At 47.6% G+C, this 23,294-nt stretch overlaps 1 protein-coding gene across 6 annotated transcripts in view; it reads right to left on the bottom strand.

Annotated features, from left to right (window-relative positions):
- Nucleotides 1-23,294, bottom strand: part of THSD4 (thrombospondin type 1 domain containing 4) — an 827,407-nt gene that overhangs the window by 799,188 nt on the left and 4,925 nt on the right. The window lies entirely within an intron of this gene.

The following is a 23,294-nucleotide window of genomic DNA, read 5'->3' on the forward strand; positions in this document are numbered from 1 at the left end:
CAAATTTCAACAGCAACTGGTCTGAGTGTATTAAGTGATAAAGATAATAATCCTGCATTCAAAACTTTCAAAACTTTTTCTGCTGTTATGATTTGGAGTTATCATATACCTTAGGAGCACTGGATCTTTAGTAGTCGGTGCCAAAGAATTGCATGCTGGGGGTTCTTTTTATCTATAATATACAGTGGGGTGCAAAAGTATTCGGCCCCCTTGAAGTTTTCCACATTTTGTCATATTACTGCCACAACATGAATTAATTTTATTGGAATTCCACATGGAAGACCAACACAAAGTAGTGTACACATGAGAAGTGGAACGAAAATCATACATGATTCCAAACATTTTTTACAAATAAATAACTGCAAAGTGGGGTGTGCATAATTATTCGGCCCCCTTTGATTTGAGTGCAGTCAGTTGCCTATAGACATTGCCTGATGAGTGCTAATGACTAAATAGAGTGCACCTGTGTGTAATCTAATGTCAGTACAAATACAGCTGCTCTGTGAGGGCCTCAGAGGTTGTCTAAGAGAATATTGGGAGCAACAACACCGTGAAGTCCAAAGAACACACAAGACAGGTCAGGGAACAAGTTATTCAGAAATTTAAAGCAGGCTTAGGCTACAAAAAGATTTCCAAAGCCTTGAACATACCACAGAGCACTGTTCAAGCGATCATTCAGAAATGGAAGGAGTATGGCACAACTGTAAACCTACCAAGACAAGGCCATCCACCTAAACTCACAGGCCGAACAAGGAGAGCGCTGATCAGAAATGCAGTCAAGAGGCCCATGGTGACTCTGGACGAGCTGCAGAGATCTACAGCTTAGGTGTGAGACTCTGTCCATAGGACAACTATTAGTCATGCACTGTACAAAGTTGGCCTTTATGGAAGAGTGGCAAGAAGAAAGGCATTGTTAACAGAAAGAATAATAAGTCCCATTTGCAGTTTGCCACAAGCCATGTGGGGGACAAAGCAACCATGTGGAAGAAGGTGCTCTGGTCAGATGAGACCAAAATTCAACTTTTTGGCAAAAATGCAAAACGCTATGTGTGGAGGAAAACTAACACTGCACATCACTCTGAACACACCCTCCCCACTGTCAAATATGGTGGTGGCAGCATCATGCTCGGGGGGTACATCTCTTCATCAGGGACAGGGAAGCTGGTCAGAGTTGATGGGAAGATGGATGGAGCCAAATACAGGGCAAACTTGGAAGAAAACCTCTTGGAGACTGCAAAAGACTTGAGACTGGGGCGGAGGTTCACCTTCCAGCAGGACAATGACCCTAAACATAAAGCCAGGGCAACAATGGAATGGTTTAAAACAAAACATATCTATGTGTTAGAATGGCCCAGTCAAAGTCCAGATCTAAATCCAATCGAGAATCTGTGGCAAGATCTGAAAACTGCTGTTCACAAACGCTGTCCATCTAATCTGGCTGAGCTGGAGCTGTTTTGCAAAGAAGAATGGGCAAGGATTTTAGTCTCTAGATGTGCAAAGCTGGTAGAGACATACCCTAAAAGACTGGCAGCTGTAATTGCAGCAAAAGGTGGTTCTACAAAGTATTGACTGAGGGGGATGAATAATTACGCACACCCCACTTTGCAGTTATTTATTTGTAAAAAATGTTTGGAGTGATGTATGATTTTTGATCCACTTCTCACATGTACACCACTTTGTATTGGTCTTTCACATGGAATTCCAATAAAATTGATGCATGTTTGTGGCAGTAATGTGACAAAATGTGGAAAACTTCAAGGGGACCGAATACTTTTGCAACCCACTGTATTCCTCCTCTTCCCTTTAATTCCCTGCCTGCTGCTTATATGAAACCTGATCCCCTACTCACTTGTGTTTACAAGCAAGGCTGAAGTGACTCAGCGATTGGAGGAGACAAGAAAAAAAGTAAAGGGCAGAAATGACATCACGAGTTAGCCCTTTACTGTGGGCAAAAACATGGCCCCCACCAGGAACAGAATTCTCGTCATTTACTAAATAACATTCACTAAAATCAAAACGTGGACAGTACAATACATGTGTTATGTAAGTAGATCAAGTATTTATCTACTTATATATGTTTTTTTTTCCCCTGGAATAGTATGGCTGATCCTACTGCTTTAAGGCAGGGGGATGGTGTATTAACCCACCCCACTTCTTGTTCTCTTACCTAGGGTCATGTACAAGACCAACTAGGATAGAACAACCCCTTGCCACCCTGTTGAACATGGCCAGTCGAATGATCAGTCCCCTGATTTTGGGGGTGCATTTGTGTTCACACCTCACGCCATCCTCCTTTTACCCCTGTCTCTTTTTCCTCCCTTTGTTGCCTTTTTGGTTTCTCGTCCCCCTAATTTCCATTACGCGATAGTATATGCCCACTCTGCAGGCCTCCTCCAGTTTGGTTGGAGATATAGGCGTGCATAAGAGACGCATTTATGGTCCTCGTCACCTCCTTGTCGTTTTTGGAAGTAGGGGCAGGAACAGTTACCGGGAGTTTTTAAGTAGCTCCTGGGTTTGTTTTTTTTATTAGGTGAATACACCTTTTAGGGTCTCTTTTCTGTACACATAGGCAAACCCCCAGCACAACATGGGGTTTGAAATTGGGGGTATTAAACTTTTTAAGAGCGTTAATAAAGGATGTTTTTATGTACTTAGGTAGTTAACCACTTCCCGACCGCCGTATGTACAATTGGCGGCCGGGAAGTGCACCCCGCAAGGACCGCCGTATTGACAAATGGCGGCGGTCCTTGTAGGGGCAAGGGCGGAGCGATCGCGTCATCCGTGACGCGATCCTCCGCCTCCGCCTGGCGCCGCTCATCCGCCGCAACATCCCGCCGGCCATACGGAAGCGCCGGCGGGATGTTAACCCGACGATCGCCGCATACAAAGTGTATAATACACTTTGTAATGTTTACAAAGTGTATTATACAGGCTGCCTCCTGCCCTGGTGGTCCCAGTGTCCGAGGGACCACCAGGGCAGGCTGCAGCCACCCTAGTCTGCACCAAGCACACTGATTTTTTACCCCCCCTGCCCCAGATCGCCCACAGCACCCATCAGACCCCCCCCCCCTGCCCACCCCCCAGACCCCTGTTTGCACCCAATCACCCCCCTAATCACCCATCAATCACTCCCTGTCACTATCTGTCAACGCTATTTTTTTTTTATCCCCCCCCCTGCTCCCTGCCCCCTCCTGATCACCCCCCACCCCTCAGATTCTCCCCAGACCCCCCCCAGACCACCCCCCCTGTTTACTGTATGCATCTATCCCCCTGATCACCTGTCAATCACCTGTCAATCACCCATCAATCACCCCCTGTCACTGCCACCCATCAATCAGCCCCTAACCTGCCCCTTGCGGGCAATCTGATCACCCCCCCACACCAATAGATCGCCCGCAGATCCGACATCAGATCACCTCCCAAATCCATTGTTTACATCTATTCTCTCCTCTAAACACCCACTAATTACCCATCAATCACCCATCAATCACCCCCTATCACCACCTGTCACTGTTACCTATCAGATCAGACCCTAATCTGCCCCTTGCGGGCACCCAATCACCCGCCCACACGCTCAGATTGCCCTCAGACCCCCCCCCCCTTATCAATTCGCCAGTGCATTAATTACATCTGTCCTTCCCTGTAATAACCCACTGATCACCTGTCAATAACCTGCCAATCACCTATCACCCATCAATCACCCCCTGTCACTGCAACCCAACAATCAGCCCCTAACCTGCCCCTTGCGGGCAATCTGATCACCCACCCACACAAATAGATCGCCCGCAGATCCGACATCAGATCACCACCCAAGCGCAGCGTTTACATCTATTCTCTCCTCTAAACACCCACTAATTACCCATCAATCACCCCCTATCACCACCTGTCACTGTTACCCATCAGATCAGACCCTAATCTGCCCCTTGCGGGCACCCAATCACCCGCCTACACGCTCAGATTGCCCTCAGACCCCCCCTTATCAATTCGCTAGTGCAATATTTACATCTGTCCTTCCCTGTAATAACCCACTGACCACCTGTCAATCACCTGCCAATCACCTATCACCCATCAATCACCCCCTGTCACTGCCACCCATCAATCACCCCCTGTCACTGCCACCCATCAATCACCCGCTGTCACTGCCACCCATCAATCAGCCCCTAACCTGCCCCTTGCGGGCAAACTGATCACCCACCCACACCAATAGATCGCCCGCAGATCCGACATCAGATCACCACCCAAGCGCAGTGTTTCCATCTATTCTCTACCCTAAACACCCACTAATTACCCATCAATCACCCCCTGTCACTGCTACCTATCAGATTAGACCCCTATCTGCCCCTAGGGCACTCAATCACCCGCCCACACCCTCAGAATGCCCTCAGACCCCAGCCCTGATCACCTCGCCAGTGCATTGCTTGCATCTATTCCCCCCTCTAATCACACCTTGAGACACCCATCACCTCCTGTCACCCCCTAGCACACCTACCCATCAGATCAGGCCCCAATTTGCCCCGTGTGGGCTCCTGATCACTCGGCCAAACCCTCAGATCCCCCTCAGACCCCCTTCCGATCACCTCCCCAGTGCATTGATTGCATCTATTTTCCCCTCTAACCACCCCCTGAGACACCCATCAATCACCTCCTGTCACCCCCCCTAGCACTCCTATCCATCAGATCAGGCCCAATACAACCTGTCATCTAAAAGGCCACCCTGCTTATGACCGGTTCCACAAAATTCGCCCCCTCATAGACCACCTGTCATCAAAATTTGCAGATGCTTATACCCCTGAACAGTCATTTTGAGACATTTGGTTTCCAGACTACTCACGGTTTTGGGCCTGTAAAATGCCAGGGCGGTATAGGAACCCCACAAGTGACCCCATTTTAGAAAAAAAGACACCCCAAGGTATTTTGTTAGGTGTATGACGAGTTCATAGAAGATTTTATTTGTTGTCAAAAGTTAGCGGAAATTAATTTTTATTGGTTTTTTTTCACAAAGTGTCATTTTTCACTAACTTGTGACAAAAAATAAAATCTTCTATGAACTCGCCATACACCTAACAGAATACCTTGGGGTGTCTTCTTTCTAAAATGGGGTCACTTGTGGGGTTCCTATACTGCCCTGGCATTTTAGGGCCCCTAAACCGCGAGGAGTAGTCTAGAAAACAAATGCTTCAAAATGATCTGTGAATAGGACGTTGGGCCCCTTAGCGCACCTAGGCTGCAAAAAAGTGTCACACATGTGGTACCGCCGTACTCAGGAAAAGTAGTATAATGTGTTTTGGGGTGTATTTTTACACATGCCCATGCTGGGTGGGAGAAATTTCTATGTAAATGGACAATTGTGTGTAAAAAAATCAAACAATTGTCATTTACAGAGATATTTCTCCCACTTAGCATGGGTATGTGTAAAAATACACCCCAAAACGCATTATACTACTTCTCCTGAGTACGGCGGTACCACATGTGTGGCACTTTTTTACACCCTAAGTACGCTAAGGGGCCCAAAGTCCAATGAGTACCTTTAGGATTTCACAGGTCATTTTGCGACATTTGGTTTCAAGACTACTCCTCACGGTTTAGGGCCCCTAAAATGCCAGGGCAGTATAGGAACCCCACAAATGACCCCATTCTAGAAAGAAGACACCCAAAGGTATTCCGTACGGAGTATGGTGAGTTCATAGAAGATTTTATTTTTTGTCACAAGTTAGCGGAAAATGACACTTTGTGAAAAAAAACTATTAAAATCAATGTCCGCTAACTTGTGACAAAAAAATAAAAACTTCTATGAACTCACCATACTCCGTACGGAATACCTTTGGGTGTCTTCTTTCTAGAATGGGGTCATTTGTGGGGTTCCTATACTGCCCTGGCATTTTAGGGGCCCTAAACCGCGAGGAGTAGTCTTGAAACAAAAATGACCTGTGAAATCCTAAAGTTACTCATTGGACTTTGGGCCCCTTAGTGCAGTTAGGGTGCAAAAAAGTGCCACACATGTGGTATCGCCGTACTCGGGAGAAGTAGTATAATGTGTTTTGGGGTGTATTTTTACACATACCCATGCTGGGTGGGAGAAATACCTCTGTAAATGACAATCTTTTGATTTTTTTACACACAATTGTCCATTTACAGAGGTATTTCTCCCACCCAGCATGGGTATGTGTAAAAATACACCCCAAAACACATTGTACTACTTCTCCCGAGTATGGCGATACCACATGTGTGGCACTTTTTTGCACCCTAACTGCGCTAAAGGGCCCAAAGTCCAATGAGTACCTTTAGGATTTCACAGGTCATTTTGAGAAATTTCGTTTCAAGACTACTCCTCACGGTTTAGGGCCCCTAAAATGCCAGGGCAGTATAGGAACCCCACAAATGACCCCATTTTAGAAAGAAGACACCCCAAGGTATTCAGTTAGTAGTATGGCGAGTTCATAGAAGATTTTATTTTTTGTCACAAGTTAGCGGAAATTGATTTTAATTGTGTTTTTTCACAAAGTGTCTTTTTCCGCTATCTTTTGACAAAAAATAAAATCTTCTATGAACTCACCATACTCCTAACGGAATACCTTGGGGTGTCTTCTTTCTAAAATGGGGTCATTTGTGGGGTTCCTATACTGCCCTGGCATTTTAGGGGCCCTAAACCGTGAGGAGTAGTCTTGAAACGAAATTTCTCAAAATGACCTGTGAAATCCTAAAGGTACTCATTGGACTTTGGGCCCTTTAGCGCAGTTAGGGTGTAAAAAAGTGCCACACATGTGGTATCGCCGTACTCAGGAGAAGTAGTATAATGTGTTTTGTGGTGTATTTTTACACATACCCATGCTGAGTGGGAGAAAGATCTCTGTAAATGGACAATTGTGTGTTATAAAAATTAACAAATTGTCATTTACAGAGATATTTCTCCCACCCAGCATGGGTATGTGTAAAAATACACCCCAAAACACATTATACTACTTCTCCTGAGTACGGCAATACCACATGTGTGGCACTTTTTTGCAGCCTAACTGCGCTAAGGGGTCCAAAGTTCAATGAGCACCTTTAGGCTTTACAGGGGTGCTTACAATTTAGCACCCACCAAAATGTCAGGACAGTAAACACACCCCACAAATGACCCCATTTTGAAAAGTAGACCCTTCAGGGTATTCAGAGAGGGGCATGGTGAGTCCGTGGCAGATTTCATTTTTTTTTGTCGCAAGTTAGAAGAAATGGAAACTTTTTTTTTTTTTTTTTTTCCTCACAAAGTGTCATTTTCCGCTTACATGTGACAAAAAATAATATCTTCTATGAACTCACTATGCCTCTCAGTGAATACTTTGGGATGTCTTCTTTCCAAAATGGGGTCATTTGGGGGGTATTTATACTATCCTGGAATTCTAGCCCCTCATGAAACATGACAGGGGGTCAGAAAAGTCAGAGATGCTTGAAAATGGGAAAATTCACTTTTTGCACCATAGTTTGTAAACGCTATAACTTTTACCCAAACCAATAAATATACACTGAATGGGTTTTTTTTAATCAAAAACATGTTTGTCCACATTTTTCGCGCTGCATGTATACAGAAATTTTACTTTATTTGAAAAATGTCAGCACAGAAAGTTAAAAAAATCATTTTTTTGCCAAAATTCATGTCTTTTTTGATGAATATAATAAAAAGTAAAAATCGCAGGAGCAATCAAATAGCACCAAAAGAAAGCTTTATTAGTGACAAGAAAAGGAGCCAAAATTCATTTAGGTGGTAGGTTGTATGAGCGAGCAATAAACCGTGAAAGCTGCAGTGGTCTGAATGGAAAAAAAGTGGCCGGTCCTTAAGGGGTAGAAAGCCCTGGAGGTTACTAGAAAACACAGGTTTTTTAGCCTGAAATAGAGCATGTCGTTTGACCTAAGCTCATGGTTGGAGAGATCCTAGCAAAAGTAAATGGATCACCAGTGTTCTTTAGACAATAGTGTGAGCAGCACTAAATAAAAGAGCACAATAGTGATGCTCAAATACCCCTTTTCAAAATTCGAGTTAGGTCGAATTCGAATAGTAAATTATTCGAGGTCAGTCGAATATTCGAGTCGAATAATTTTTACTATTCGATTCGACCTCGGACTTCGAGCTCACTATTCGAGCTGACTATTCGAATTGGCCTTAAATAGCTTCCAACACTTGTTTTGAGGGTGAATGATGCAAGAAACATCTTTTTTTCCAAGTAACAACAGCAAGTGATTATGTGGGGATGTTCCTTTAAAAAAAAAAAGGTGGAAAGAGAAGTTGTGTCCTTAATTTTCTTCTCCTTCTCCTTCTCCTTCTCCTTCTCCTTCTCCTTCTCCTTCTCCTTCTTCTTCTTCTTCTTCTTCACGTATTTCTCTTTTCAATTTTTTTTTTAAAGAAATGCAGCTATTTTTGAGCGTAACAAATAGCTGGTGGGCGCACGCATGTTGGAAGCGCCATTGTATGTGCTCCCTGGCAGTGGAAACACAAAGACAGCAGGAGGTAAATTCAGCAGCAGGAGGAGGAGGATGAGTGTGTGGCAGCAGGCAGTCAATGAGGCAGGCAGCTCGCCGTGACATAATAGCCCTGGTACCTAGCGGTGATACCAGGGCTGTAAATAAACACAACAGGAGGTCCCAGACAGCGGTCGTGCAGCCCACATTGTGTCCAATACACAACTGGGACAACACAGGTTTCAACCCGGGCACCTCAGAAAAATTAAACCTTTTTTTTTTTTATGGTTTTTAGGTTTTTGGTTTTACAACCAATATAGCTATTATTTGACGTAATAGCTGGTGGCAGAGTGGCAGCAGAAGAAGGTAATTCTGTGTACCCTGGCAGTGGGAAACACAGACAGACAGCAGAAGGGCAGTACACAGCAGCCCACTGTAGGTGTAAAATGTGTGGCTGCAGGCGACGTAATAGTCAAAGTGAACCAGGCTGGCTTAGTGAGCAGGAGCCAGGAGGTGGTAAAGGGTGGTAAGGCACATTAACGATGGTTCCGGCAGCCAGTTCATGTCCCCCTCTCGCCGACAACAGGGGCCAGGAACTCGCCTTCCACCCACGCCTGGTTCATCTTGAGAAACGTCAGTCTGTCCACAGACTTGTGAGACAGACGTGAGCGTTTCTCGGTGACCACGCCACCAGCTGCACTGAAGCAGCGCTCGGACAGCACGCTGGAAGGGGGGCAGGACAGCACTTCCAGGGCGTACTGCGCCAGCTCGCTCCAGATCTCCATGCGCTTGACCCAATACTCCATGGGATCAACAGGGGCATCGCTGTCAAGCCCGCTGTACGACCCCATGTAGTCAGCCACCATGCGGGTCAGGCGCTGGCTGTGACCGGAGGAGGATGCTGCTGCATGCATCTCCTCTCTAGTCACTGCTGCCGGAGCCTCTACAGTCCTGTAGAGCTCGTGGCTGAGAGACAGCAGGTCTGTGGGGCGCTTGCTGCTGCTGGATGCAGGCACCTGCTGCTGCCTCTGTGCTGGCTGCTGGACAGTGGGGGTGGAAGGCTGGGGGAAGGCTTCCTCCAAGCGCTCAACAAGGGCCTGCTGCAAGCTCCTTATTTGTTGCTCTGGGTCTCCTCCTGCAGGCGGCAGGAACTGGCTCAACTTCCCCTTGAGGCGTGGGTCCAACATCATGCTGATCCAGATGTCCTCCCTCTGCTTCATCTGGATCACCCTGGGGTCCCTGCGCAGGCACGTCAGCATGTGCGCTGCCATTGGGAAGAGGCGGGCCACGTCTGCTGGCACATCGACGTCAGTGCTGTCCTCATCCTCCTCCTCTGCCGCCTCATCCTCTCTCCACCCCCGCACCAACTCAGCTGCGCTGTGCTGATCCCCCTCATCAGCAGCAAGGTCAGGGACCTCCACCAAGTCCTCCTCCTCCTCCCCCTCAGAGGTGGACTGCGCAGCTGGTTGCCGCTCCTGCTGGTCCAAGGCTGCCGCTCCCTGTTCCAGCAAAGCATCGAGGGCCCTGTTCAGCAGAGAAACCAGGGGCACCCACTCGCAGACCATAGCATGGTCCCTGCTCACCATGTTTGTGGCCTGCAGGAAGGGAGCCAGCACAAAGCACACCTGCTGCATGTGCCTCCAGTCATCATCGGGGACGATGGACGGGATGTTGCTGGTCTTGTCCCTTCTCTGAGCGGCGGAAACAGTGGCCAGGGCAAGGTACTGGTTGACAGCGTGCTTCTGTTCAACCAGACGCTCCAACATCGCCAGGGTGGAGTTCCAGCGAGTCGGAACGTCAAGGATCAGCCGATGGCGTGGCAGATCCAGCTCCTTTTGCACGTCTTCCAGGCTCGCACAGGCTGCAGCCGAGCGCCGGAAGTGACGCACAACATTCCTTGCCGTTTCCAGCAGTTCGCCCATCCCCTGGTAGGTGCGCAGGAACTTCTGCACCACCAGGTTCAGCACGTGGGCAAGACAGGGGATGTGGGTCAGGTTTCCCCTGTCTATTGCGGCAACCAGATTGGCCCCATTGTCGGCCACCACCTCTCCGACTCTGAGGCCTCTGGGGGTCAGCCAAATCCTCTCCTGCTCCTGGAGTTTGGCCAACACATGGGTTGCCGTCAGCTTGGTCTTCCCAAGGCTGACCAAGTGCAGCAGCGCTTGGCAGTGGCGGGCCTTCACGCTGCTGCTGAGGCGGGGGGTTTGGCCAGGTGTGCCGGAGGATGGCAGAGGATCGGAGGAACCTGCTGCAGTTCCCCTGACCCTGCGGGGTGGCACCACCCACTGTGTTGCTGCTGTGTCCGCTGCTGCTCTCCCATCCTCACCCCCTTCCACCAAGCTGACCCAGTGGACAGTGAAGGACAGGTAGCGGCCTGTCCCGAAGCGGCTGCTCCAGGAGTCCATGGTGACGTGGACCCTTTCACCAACCGCGTGCTCCAGCCCTCGCTCCACATTGGCCATCACAAAGCGGTGCAGTGCAGGAATGGCCTTGCGGGCAAAGAAGTGTCTGCTGGGGAGCTGCCAGTCTGGGGCTGCGCAAGCAAGCAGCGCACGAATGTCGCTCCCCTCCTGCACGAGCGTGTACGGCAGGAGTTGGGAGCACATGGCCCGTGCCAGCAAGCCGTTCAGCTGCCGCACGCGACGGCTGCTGGGAGGCAGAGCCCTAACCACCCCCTGGAAGGACTCGCTCAAAAGGCTCTGGCGTGGCCTTTTGCTGACACGGGAATCAGCAGACACAGCAGAGGAGGCCACTGAGGACTGGCTGCCAGAACAGGTCTCAGTGTCGGCGGCAGGAGTTGCAGAGGGGGGAGGAGCAGTGCGTTTCCGCACTCCTGCTGGTGCTGCTGGAGGAGCAGGAGGGCGGGTGGCTGCTGTTGCTGCTGCTGCTGCTGCTGAAGGCTGTGCAGTGATGGGTGTGGTGCCACTGCCAGCACCAGATGCCTTCAGCCTCTGAAACTCCTCATGCTGGTGGAATTGTTTAGCCGCAAGGTGGTTGATGAGCGAGCTGGTGCAGAACTTTAAGGGGTCTGCACCTCTGCTCAACTTCCGCTGACAGTGGTTGCAAGTGGCGTACTTGCTGTACACAGTGGGCATGGTGAAATATCGCCAGATTGGTGACAGAAACATCCCCCTACGGCATGGAAGCGCTGCTGCCTGTCTCCCTGTGGTGGTTGGGGGGGGGGGCTTGGGGGGCTTGGGTGCGGCTGGTGGTGGTACTGGCAGATGCTGCTGCTGCTGCTGCTGATCCTGAGACACCAGCAGGCTGTGGGACCTGCCTACTGCTGCTGCCAATGCTTGCAATGATGTGCCTCCTTGCAAGGCCCACAAGAGCATCCTCCTCCTCCTCCTCAGAGCTGCTGAGGACGACATCCCCTGGAGGTGGTGGCACCCAGTCTCTGTCTGTCACCGGGTCATCATCATCCTCCCCCTCCTGAAACATGTCCTGCTGGGATGAGGACCCCCCAAACTCCTCTCCTGATGCATGGATGGGCTGCTTGACTGTCGCCACAGTCTTGCTGTCCAATCCCTCATCCCCCAAAGTGCCCATCAGCATCTCCTCCTCAAAATCGCCAACAACAGCAGACAATTGACTCATGATGCCTGGGGTCAAAAGACTGCTGAATGACAGGTCGCCAACTGACGGTGAACTGGCCTCCTCCCCAGGCCCTGCTGGGCGGCTGCTGCGAACAGGGGTGGTGGTGGTGGTGAGGGTGGAGGCCTCGGATGCAGAGCTGATGGCGGGCTGCTCATCCTCCGTCATGAGTTGCACCACAGTGTCTGCATCCTTTTCCTCAATGGGACGTTTCCGACCCGGCTGGAGGAAAATGGGAGCAGGTGCTACACGCTGCTGCTGCTGTGTCTCTGCAGCGTGAGTTGCAGATGCTCCTGCTGGGCGGCGCCCAAGGCGTCCACGGCCAGTGGCTATGGGAGGAATGTTAGCCACTGACGCTGCTGCTGCTGCGGAACTGTGCATGGTGGCGCGGCCGCGGCTTGCCACAATGCTGCTCCCTCTCCGCCTGATTCCCTTGCTGCCCTTGCCCTTGCCCAAACCGCGCTGGCTGCCACTTCCAGACATCTTCAATGTTTTGGGCGTATAGACAAAAGTTTTTTAAAAGGGCGGGTGAAAAGTGGGGTACTTTAATGAGGTGAGTTGGTTGGTTGGTGAGGTGACTGAGTGAGTGTCCCCTAGTACAGTAAGTAAGTAGTAACAGTCAGGAAGTACAACTAGCAGTTACAATAATCAGTAGTAATCACAAGTAAATTTAGTGTGTGTACACTCAGACAGTGAGTGCACGCACGCAGGAGCTAGTAGCCTATGAACACAGTGACTGAGTGTCCTAGACTCCTAGTACAGTAAGAGTAAGTAGTAACAGTAAGTAGAACTAACTAATTACAATAATCAATCAGCGATCAGAAGGAAATAGAGTGTGGGTGGTGTGTGTACACTCAGACAGTGAGTGCACGCACGCAGGAGCTAGTAGCCTATGGACAGTGACTGAGTGTCCTAGACTCCTAGTACAGTAAGAGTAAGTAGTAACAGTAAGTACAACTAACTAATTACGATAATCAATCAGCGATCAGAAGGAAATGGAGTGTGGGTGTGTGTACACTCAGACAGTGAGTGCACGCACGCAGGAGCTAGTAGCCTATGAACACAGTGACTGAGTGTCCTAGACTCCTAGTACAGTAAGAGTAAGTAGTAACACTAAGTAGAACTAACTAATTACAATAATCAATCAGCGATCAGAAGGAAATGGAGTGTGGGTGTGTGTACACTCAGACAGTGAGTGCACGCACGCAGGAGCTAGTAGCCTATGAACACAGTGACTGAGTGTCCTAGACTCCTAGTACAGTAAGAGTAAGTAGTAACACTAAGTAGAACTAACTAATTACAATAATCAATCAGCGATCAGAAGGAAATAGAGTGTGGGTGGTGTGTGTACACTCAGACAGTGAGTGCACGCACGCAGGAGCTAGTAGCCTATGGACAGTGACTGAGTGTCCTAGACTCCTAGTACAGTAAGAGTAAGTAGTAACAGTAAGTACAACTAACTAATTACGATAATCAATCAGCGATCAGAAGGAAATGGAGTGTGGGTGTGTGTACACTCAGACAGTGAGTGCACGCACGCAGGAGCTAGTAGCCTATGAACACAGTGACTGAGTGTCCTAGACTCCTAGTACAGTAAGAGTAAGTAGTAACACTAAGTAGAACTAACTAATTACAATAATCAATCAGCGATCAGAAGGAAATGGAGTGTGGGTGTGTGTACACTCAGACAGTGAGTGCACGCACGCAGGAGCTAGTAGCCTATGAACACAGTGACTGAGTGTCCTAGACTCCTAGTACAGTAAGAGTAAGTAGTAACACTAAGTAGAACTAACTAATTACAATAATCAATCAGCGATCAGAAGGAAATAGAGTGTGGGTGGTGTGTGTACACTCAGACAGTGAGTGCACGCACGCAGGAGCTAGTAGCCTATGAACACAGTGACTGAGTGTCCTAGACTCCTAGTACAGTAAGAGTAAGTAGTAACAGTAAGTAGAACTAACTAATTACAATAATCAATCAGCGATCAGAAGGAAATAGAGTGTGGGTGGTGTGTGTACACTCAGACAGTGAGTGCACGCACGCAGGAGCTAGTAGCCTATGAACACAGTGACTGAGTGTCCTAGACTCCTAGTACAGTAAGAGTAAGTAGTAACACTAAGTAGAACTAACTAATTACGATAATCAATCAGCGATCAGAAGGAAATAGAGTGTGGGTGGTGTGTGTACACTCAGACAGTGAGTGCACGCACGCAGGAGCTAGTAGCCTATGGACAGTGACTGAGTGTCCTAGACTCCTAGTACAGTAAGAGTAAGTAGTAACAGTAAGTACAACTAACTAATTACGATAATCAATCAGCGATCAGAAGGAAATAGAGTGTGTGTTGTGTGTGTACACTCAGACAGTGAGTGCAGTGCGCACACGCAGGAGCTAGTAGCCTATATGAACAGTGACAGTGAGTGTCCCTACGGGTACAGTAAGAGTAAGTAGTAAGTAAGTACAACTAACTAACAATAATCTATCAGTAATCAGAAGGAAATAGAGTGTGTGTACACACAGACAGTGAGTGAGTGCACACACGCAGGAGCTAGCTAGTAGCCTATAAACAGTGACAGTCAGTGAGTGTCCTACTCCTAGTACAGTATAACTACAATACTATTAGTAAAGGACAGCAGAAATACTGGTATAGATGAGAGAAATAAACAGAGGACAGCTGCCCACAGAGGCAAGGCCCCCCTGAGGCCTAAACCTGTAAGCTTGCAGCAGCTGCCTGTCTCTAATGTAACACACAAGCTACTAACTAAAATACAATGTCTAAATAACTAACAACAATATAGGTGTGTATAGGAGGTGTATGTGAGCAAAAACGCTAGGTAAATGACCACAATAGAGCTCTTGCTAAGCCAAAGCACAAAGGAGCAACTCTCTCTCTGTACAAGTCTCAGGCAAGCACGGAGAAACGTAACATGGCGGCCGCTATTTATAGGGTAGGGGCTGGCCAGGGTCCCCCTCTGTGATTGGCTGCCGTCAGAGGGCCTAGGAGCCCTCTGATTGGCTCTAAGGACATCAATCTGGGCTATGACGCTATTCGAGCTCGGTACCGAGCTCGAATAGCGCCGGGTTGCTCGAATAGCTCGAATAGTGAATGGGCTATTCGAGTGTACTCGGATAGCCCATTCGAATAGCTCCAGCTATTCGGAGCTCGAATACCGAGCTCGAATAGCTAAAAAAGAGCTCGAATATTCGAGCTACTCGAATATTCGAGCTCTGCTGAGCACCACTGGAGCACAACTCATTTACAGAATACAACTGAGTAGCAACTGCATAATACAAACTTGGTGAAATAAGCAATTGTACTCTATAATTCTTCCTTGTTTAAAGTGCTGTGCTGCATTCACAGCATGGTTTGCTGCCTTCGTATTGCGGCTGTGGTGCATTGGCAGGTTTACAGAACTGTACCTCTCACCTACAAAAACCCTAAACCCTTTAATGAGTCCAGACTGAAGTCAATACACGTATTTGTTTTTACAGTAACTGTAGCACATAACTCAATCCTTATCAGTTTTTGTGCTGTCTGACTTTGCTTCTATGAATGCTATCTGAATAGAACAAGTAATGCTGGGTACACACTGAGATTTTCTGACCGATTTACTGTCAAATCGATTATCTCCAACATGTTCCATTTGCTTTCCGATCATTTTATGATCGACTTCCTATTAAAGTAAACAGAAATCGATTGGAAAATGCTCAGAAATCGATCTGAAAGCAAATCAAACATGTTGGAAATGATCGATTTGACAATAAATTGTCCAGAAAATCTCAGTGTGTACCCAGCATAAGAGAATCAACTTTTAGATTCTAGATTGAATATTGGTGTGACGTTTACAGAAGGGATTACGTCAAACTAGTCTCTTGCTTACGGTACTCAGAAAAACAAACTCATCACAGATGAGAAAACCTCAAAGATAAAAATACAATTTGTAATAGTATGTAAAAATATCTGAAAATTAAATAGGGTTCTCACTAAGTAAAAGATAAAAACAACAAAACAGGAGGAGCGTTCCGTAGTGTGATACCTTTTAATCAATAAAAACTGCGCAAATATAAAATTGCACTTACTAGATGTATTAAAATGACAGACATTCAGTGAGGCTTATTGCCTGAAGAGAAAACGTCCCCTCATCAGAGAAGAACCTGGGGCTGCAGTGGCCAGCGGCAGCATGGGTCCTGATGGTGGACGGACGTCAGGTCGCTCTCTGTGGAGACTGTGTGCAGGTGTCGTCAAGACGCGTTTCGGCGTGTCCACGCCTTCGTCAGTTAACTCTCACTAAGTAACCACTCAAAGGCTTGTCTGGACTTTTGACTTCTCCCCCTCTGGACTTGAAGGTCTCCAAGTATTCGGTCACTCCCAAAGTTAAAAGTAGTGAAGATGCAACTACTAACCCTACAGTAGCTTGTGACACGTAATACTAACTGAGAGGAGCACTATGTACTAGGTAATAAACACAATGTTATTACCTTGAAAAAATGGTATAAAATAAAATGAAACAGGAGGATAGGACAAGACATACCTCTAAGAACACATTAACTGTTTGATGTCCTCTTAAGCATTAAGACAATAAGCTTCATTGCACATGCAGAGAAAACTCTGCATTCCTACCATATGATAAAAATCGACATCCATTTATTAAATCATCAATAGAAAATTAGCAAAAAGCATGGCAGCATGCAAGCTGATGCGTTTCTAACCCCACCGGGTCCTCAGTCTCAGCCTAAATGACACATAAAAGTGAGTCCTTAAATACCAAGAAGCCACTCCACTTCTCACCACACCTATGTAGGTAAGAAAAGATCTTTAAAGGGAAAAATCACCCATAGTAGGAGAGGAGCGAGCTCCAGCATATTGCACATAATACATACGTATACATAAAACATTTAATATTATGCTTGGTACTAGACGTATGCACTGAGGTCTAGATAGAACGTAGTTAGAAACGGATGCTAAGGTCATACACGTGAAATCAGATGGCTGAGGCGCAAAGGCTGAGACAAAGGCTAGGTCGTTTAACAGGCTAGGGTCATACACAGGAGATCAGATGGCTGAGGTACAAGGACTAGGCTAGAGAGTGGACAGTAAAGCTAAGGTCAAAATCTAAAGTCAGTCAGGCAGTCGCATTAATATACAATAAATGAAGTCGCATTCAAATACAATAACAAATATATCACAGAGTGACAAAGTGCCCAGCAGACCAGCGTACTGATTGCCATCACAGGCAACGAGTGAATGTGAGACAGGGGTTTAAATACTCTAAAGCCTGCCCAGGGCCGGCCCCCACCCACAGCAACCACTCAGAGTGTCAGCTGACACTAAATCCTCCGATGTCTGAGTGTATAAGAGCGGCTCTGAGCCACGCGCTCCTGCCCAGGGACACGGGGAACGGACACTCCCAGTCTCCGCCACAGGGGTGCTGGGGATGCCGCCAGAAGAATCGGAGGAGGAAGCCCGCGGCCGCGCTCTGCAAATCTGAGCCGCCGGCGCTGGAACTGCTGACAGGTGAGTTCATTGCAATTAAAAGTCCAAAAGTTTACGGATTCCTGTCATATCCATCCACCCCGACTATTAAAAAGGTATAGGAGAGAAGAGATGGAGCTGAACTACAATAAACATGCACACAAACTGAACACTGTTACTTCACCTAATATATAAATATGGAACACTAAGTGGAACATATGTTGGGGAAACATCCAGTATTACTAATAATCAAGTACCAGAGAGACCCATAATTGGACCCAAAGAAAAAACAAAAAACAAACTAACATACCACCTACAGTTGAGTCCCTTGGGCTCTCTAGTGCCCATATTATATAGGTAGAAAAAAAACAACGTTTTGTAAGAAATAATACCTTTTAATGGCTAACTAATAGAGTTAAATGATGCAAGCTTTCTGGGATCTAGTCCCCTTCTTCAGGCATATTTCCAGATGTAAGCTGAAGTAAAACACTGATGCAGTAAAACACTGTAAAACACTGTAAAACAAGTAAAACACTGATCAACATAGTGCCCATATTGAAATTCCAGCACACTTCATGTTCTAAAAGCTTTTTTCTCCAAATCACCACCTCTACTATCCAAACAAACTCTTTCTGGACCATGAAATGAAAAGTGTGCAAGGTCACTGGCATGGCATGATTGAAAATGTTTGGCCACGTTGGAGGGATTAAGGCAATTGATATTGTCAGCACCACAATAATGTTAAGCAATCCTTGCTCTAAAGGTGCCCATACATCAGCCTTTGGAGGCCAACCAATTTGATTATAATTATCAAATTGGTTGAAAATCGGAGCCGCCAAATGCAGGCGCGATTGACAATACGACCAATTTCGGGCCAAAATTGGTCGCATTAGTCAATCGCGCCTGGTGCAAGATGTCAGGCCGAAATTGGTTACCCAGGTGTACGGCGGTACGGTGGCTGATTTCGGGATGAGCGACAAAATTACAATAACTCCCGCCACTGCCACCATAATGTAGAAATGTGCACACATGTACCAACGCATTAAGTGTAAAAGGGCCATAAGCCAAACTGTACAATGCATACTTTAAAAAAAGTGATACTATCTCCATTTTGACATAACTCCATGCTTAACATTGGATATTTTACTGTTAATTCTTCCTCATAGCTGAATTATTGCTTTCTGAGTTTTGCAAGGGAGCTACCATCTTGCTGATGATGTCACCATAATGCTCAGAACAGGGATAATTCGCAGCACTTCTGCCTGCTTCTCTGAAGCCAACACAGAGATGAGTAACCATATAGTTAGTGAGCTGTAGTTCTTACCCTGTGCTTCTCTGCAGTCTCCCTAGACAGCGTGGTTAAACAGTAGAAAAATCAGATTTAGGGGTGTATGCAAAACACTGCATTAAGCCAAATTACCAGTGTAAAGTCTTACCGCAGGAGTAAGGGGCCCATACACCTAACGATTTTCCCGCCGATATACAGCAGAATCGATCACTGTGATCGAATCTGCTGTGAAATCGTTGCGCAAACGCTGACAGAACGATCATCAATCGAAATCAATTGTTCCCGTCGAGCTGTCTGTACGGAAGATTTTGCTCATTCGCCGGCGGGTCAGGAGTGCGTCGATAGCGGCGTTCGAATGCCCGACGACCGACGCTAGCGGCAATACATTAACTGCTCCGCCGGCGCGAGTCCCCTGGTCTCCGCTGTCTTTTTCTCCGATGGGGTCCGGGTTCCGGCTGGCTTCACTTACTTCCTGTCCCGGCAGGAAGTTTAAACAGTAGAGTGCCCTCTGCTGTTTAAACTTCCCCGGCAGGAAGTTCAGTAAAGCTGGAGCCGAGCGCGGAGAAGAACACAGCGGAGACCGGGTGACTCGCGCCGGCCGGATCAGGTAAGGTATGCAGGGGGGGGGGGGGGGCGGCAGCTTCACAGATGGTGAATCAATTGCATACTTAAATCAATTCACAATCTGTTTGCAGTAAAGGCAGCCATACGATCCCTCTCTGATCAGATTCGATCAGAGAGGGATCTATATGTTGGTCGATCTGATGGCAAATCGACCAGTGTATGGCCACCTGTAGTAGAGCAGCATGCAATACATTACACTCTACTCATCGAGCATTCAACTTTACTCACACAAGCAGCGCCGTTCACAGTTCCCTGCTAGGACAGAATGAGAAGATTATGTTGGCCACTTCATATGTTGTAAGATTTGTGTCTAAATTGCTACTGTAAATCCATCACAGATGTTCATGGGACTCATGCAGTAAAGTTACTGAAAATCCATCTTGTAAATATCAACTTGATCTGCACTAGAGATAGGGAACATAAACGCATGATATCATGCCAACATGTGGTATCAGCTGTTTGGAAGAAGCCATTTGGCCCATAGCAGGAGTCTGGAGAGCCTTCAGATCTTCCAGAGTAGTGATGTATGATGTAGCATGTCAAAATAATGGAGATTTAAGCGAACTCTGAACTGAAATATTTTTTAATGAAAAAGCAAACCTCCCCATAAGGGAGATTTTTGAGAGAGTGTGCCATTTGGGGTGGGGGTGGGCAGGGGCTGCGGTGAGCATAATTACTCACCTAAGAGTAGTGATGGTCATGTCTAAGGCATGAGCCCACTGACGCAGTTGTGTCCGCTTTACAGTTACACATCAATGTTACAGATGCTGAAAAGCAGACAGAAGCGGATACAACTGCGTTAGTGGGCTCAGGCCCTAAGAGAACACATGGAGAAGTATGTGATCAGCTGATAGATTTGCAAAGCTCTGATTTGCTGTGATCACATCCTGCTTTAACACACGATCATGCCTAGCAAATCATAAACTTACATATCTATAACCTGACCAAACTGAAAACATGCTTCTCCCTGAGTTCTCCTAGACAAGACCTTCCCTACCTAAGAGGTGCTGCTCCTCTGACCATGGAAGCTGCCATTTTCTCCACAGAGACTGCAGCTGTAGTGCATTATGAACTTCCTGCCTTCCTGTGGAATTTTGTGCATACATGCCTGCCAGGAGATGTAGTCCATAGACCCGAGCTGACCATCAGAGGCCTTCCTTCTACTGCTGTCTTAGCTCTTCACTGGTGCTGTACTGATAATAATACTCCTCACATATACTTTGTATAGTGTGTGCACCTCTCTGACATTACACCTACCCTTGGCACATGTTGTTGCTCCATGCCAATTGTTTTATAGAGTAAGGAAAAACTGAGGGAGTCCAATGTATAACTCCCCTTGCAGCCCATAGCACCTTAAAGGGATACTTAAGTGGTTAAAATAAAACCAGTTTTACTTACCTAGGGCTCCTACCAGCCCCCTGCAGTTTCCCTGTGCCTGCACTGGTACTAAACAATCCCCGCTGGTGCTCAGCTTCGCTTTCGGCAACTAAGCCTGCGCGGCCGCAGTAGGAGCTTTCTCAGGATGCTCCCGGCTATGGGAGTGAAAACGAGGATGTGCGAGGATGCGTTCTTTCCTCGACAGTGAAACTGAGCTACCATAAGGGACCGGAGGATTGTTGGGTACCAGTGCAGGCACAGGGCGACTGCAGGGGGCCGGTAGGAGCCCCAAGTAAGTAAAACTGTATTTTTTTCTTAACCACTTAAGTATCCCTTTAACTATGCCACTGCTATCTGTGCTAACACGTGGGAGGATTTTCCCATCTTATGGCCCATACCCACGGGCAACTTTTTGGCATGTCGCTAGCACACCGGAGCGTGTGCGCGACATGCCGGCGACAGCTCGTCGCCAGGTCCCTCCGCATACACACGGCAGAGGGACCTGGCAACTGATGCGGCGGAAGCTGTCGCTGTTGTCCCTCCCCCCGCCGGAAGCGCCGTCTATTTGCAATTATGTTGCTGTCGCTAGTCCGCGTACTCACGCGGACTAGTGACAGTTGCGGCGGAGACTGTCGCCAGGCGATTGACCACGCCAATCGCCCGGCGACATCAGCGATGGGTGACAGTTCGGGGTGCGCGCCCGTGCAACGCCGCATACTCACGGGCGACCTGTCGCCGCAACACGCACGCGCCGCATGTTGCGGCGACAATTGTAGCCCGTGAGTATGGGCCATTACTGTTCTCAGACGGAATGAATGAGAAACAAAAACAAAAGGGTTTTTTTGCTGTTTCTCATGCACAATGTTCATATTACAGCCCAGGTGGTCATGGAGAGTATAGGCAATGGACATTATCAGTGAGGAAAAAGACAGCAGTGACTACCCCACACCCAAATGGTTTTACACCTTAATGTTTAACCAAAATTACTTGGTTTCAAAATAAAGCCCCTGTAGCTTTATTCTCTGAAAACACATTAACAAACCTTATTGCACTTGTTGTAGAGACACTTCTTGTACAAATAGCTGTTATGAAAAATGTGATGCATAAGCCAACATTATCCATTAAAAAAATATTTATTACAGCTCTTTAAAACTTGTCACAACACAAAGAGCTGCATTATTTCAGATCTACTGCTTATGTATCAGCTCCAAAACATCACAGCTTCTACTTCCTGGCATGTTATACAGAGTTATCATTCAGGATCTTTGTTTAAGGATTACATTCTACTTACTCCTGATAGGTTGAGTAAGGAAGCCTTAGCATATCCCATGTGACCCCAGGCACATTCTTTGCTGGTCTATGTGCTGTCAGAGAGGTGACCTCCTGAAAGAAAGTAGTCACTATGTGTGTCTGCACAAGTCCTCCTGTGCAGCAAGAATTTGGGCTGCGTTATTCACCATAGTGTGTACTTTTGCTATAGCTGCAGTAAAGATATTCCGATTTGTATTGTATGAAATGGAAAAGCACCTTGAAGGACACCTGAAGTGAGAGGGATATGGAGGCTGCCATATTTTTATTTCCTTTTAAACAATACCAGTTTCCTGGCAGTCCTGCTGATCCCCTGCCTCCATTAGCCATAGGCGCTGAACAAGCATGCAGATCAGGAGCTCTGACTGAAAGAGAACCCGAGGTGGGATTAGATTATGCTAGTGGGGCACAGAGGCTGGTTGTGCACAGTAACACCAGCCTCTGTTGCCCCATGGTGTGCCTCAAAGACCCCCCTGCACGCCGCTATACCCCCGCAGTGCTGGCGACACACAGTGTGTCGCCAGCACAATGTTTATCTAAGCGCTGTCTGTCAGCGCAGCTCCCCCGCCTTCTCCGTATCGGCGCTACCCGCCGCGTCACTTCCCTCCAATCAGCGGGAGGGAAGGGAAACAGGCGGGTAGCGCTGATAAGGAGCAGGCGGGGGAGCGGCGCTGACAGACAGCGCTTAGGTAAACATTGTCGCCAGCACTGCGGGGGTATAGCGGCGCGCAGGGGGGGGGGGTGTCTTGGAGGCACACCATGGGGCAACAGAGGCTGGTGATAGTGTGCACAACCAGCATAATAAAATCCCACCTCGGGTTCTCTTGAAGTCTGACTGGATTTGCTGCATGTTTGTTTCAGGTGTGAGATTCACACACACTACTGATGAATGAAAGATCAGCAGGACGCCACGCAACTTGCATTGTTTAAGGCTAGTTACACACCAAGACGTTGCGTTAGGTGCCACGTTAAGGTCGCATAACCTGGTGCACTTCGATGTGGATGTCAGAGTGAGCCGCGTTGTGCAGCTCACTCTGGCGTCCGTGATGCCATGATGCGTACTCTTGGACGCATGCGGCATCACGTGGTCCCGCCGGCCAATCGCCGCACAGAGTGGCTGCACCAGGAAGTAAACACTGTACGTCACAACGTGCAGTGAATATTAATTTGCCATGTGCCTGGCCGCTCTCCGCTCCTC

This window comes from Hyperolius riggenbachi, chromosome 3, assembly GCF_040937935.1.
Source record: "Hyperolius riggenbachi isolate aHypRig1 chromosome 3, aHypRig1.pri, whole genome shotgun sequence".
NCBI classification, from domain to species: domain Eukaryota; kingdom Metazoa; phylum Chordata; class Amphibia; order Anura; family Hyperoliidae; genus Hyperolius; species Hyperolius riggenbachi.